Source organism: Scardinius erythrophthalmus (assembly GCF_964197995.2).
Source record: "Scardinius erythrophthalmus genome assembly, chromosome: 16".
NCBI classification, from domain to species: Eukaryota; Metazoa; Chordata; class Actinopteri; order Cypriniformes; family Leuciscidae; genus Scardinius; species Scardinius erythrophthalmus.
In genome coordinates, this window is record NC_138236.1 from 2,777,287 (window position 1) to 2,778,399 (window position 1,113).

Genomic DNA, 1,113 nt, shown 5'->3' on the forward strand with positions numbered 1-1,113 from the left:
AAAATTATGACAGAATTGTTGATGAACTCTCCATAAAAATAATACCTGCACTAATTTGTAATGATTACTACTTACAAACAATTTGTATATATATATATATATATATATATATATATATATATATATATATATATTGTAGTTGCTTGTTTACATATAGGCCTATATTTTACATGCATAGAAATTTTGATACATATTTGACATACAGGCCAATACATACTCACATATATCACTAAAATATGGGCTTATATATGTACTATTATATAGTAATAGTACCAGTTTATATAAGCCAAAATAAACATAAAATAAAATCTAATTCTTTAAAAAAAAATAAAAAATTCACCCAATTTACAACTGGTTTAAGAAACTGGTGTGATTCCTAGACCTAAAATCACAGAAATTATCAAAATTAACATGATAAATAATTATGAATATATATACTTCTAGCTGTGCTTAGCTGTAAAATATTTTGTAGAATTTTTTGACTGCATTTGTTTTTAAAACCCATTTTCCAGTAAAACATAAACAACTGAAAAAGTTATGGAGTCTTTGAATATGTTGTGGACAATGGGGGACCTTGCAGCCCAAAAAATTGAGAACCACTGACTATGGATATACAAAATTATCCTTTCCCAGTAGACAAAAATCCTGAAATCTGAATGCGATCCAATGGAGGTTTTGGATTTGTTAAGGACCAAGCAACTCCTAGAGTATAAGACCGTCCTTAATTTTAAAGTATTTTTTTTACTACTGTTGAGATGCCAAGTTCTCTCCATGCAGCATGTGGATTATTAAACCAGCGTGCAGAATGGCTTTGAAAAGTAATTGTACACCACAGGATAAACAAGAGAACTGCGAGAGATTACCTGATGTCTTCATTCAGCAGAACCCACATGCGTCCCAGCTCTTCCTTTGTTTACCAGTAAACCTCTGTGTTTCCAAATCATTTCCCCACACAACAGGTTAGACAACAAGCTCAAATCTTGACAGAAATGGACAAATAAACCACAACAACATGTCTCTCTCTGTACAGTTGTCTCAGCACTGGGATAGGAAAAAGTATTTTAACATCACAAATATTACACTGCAGAATGATTGAGACTCACAATAATGATA

General features: G+C 31.1%; 1 protein-coding gene across 1 annotated transcript in view; it reads right to left on the minus strand.

Moving 5' to 3' along the window:
- The window catches only part of LOC308704774 (uncharacterized protein), a gene marked incomplete at its 3' end in the record, with an annotated part of 525,175 nt that overhangs the window by 110,698 nt on the left and 413,364 nt on the right, over positions 1 to 1,113 (minus strand). The window lies entirely within an intron of this gene.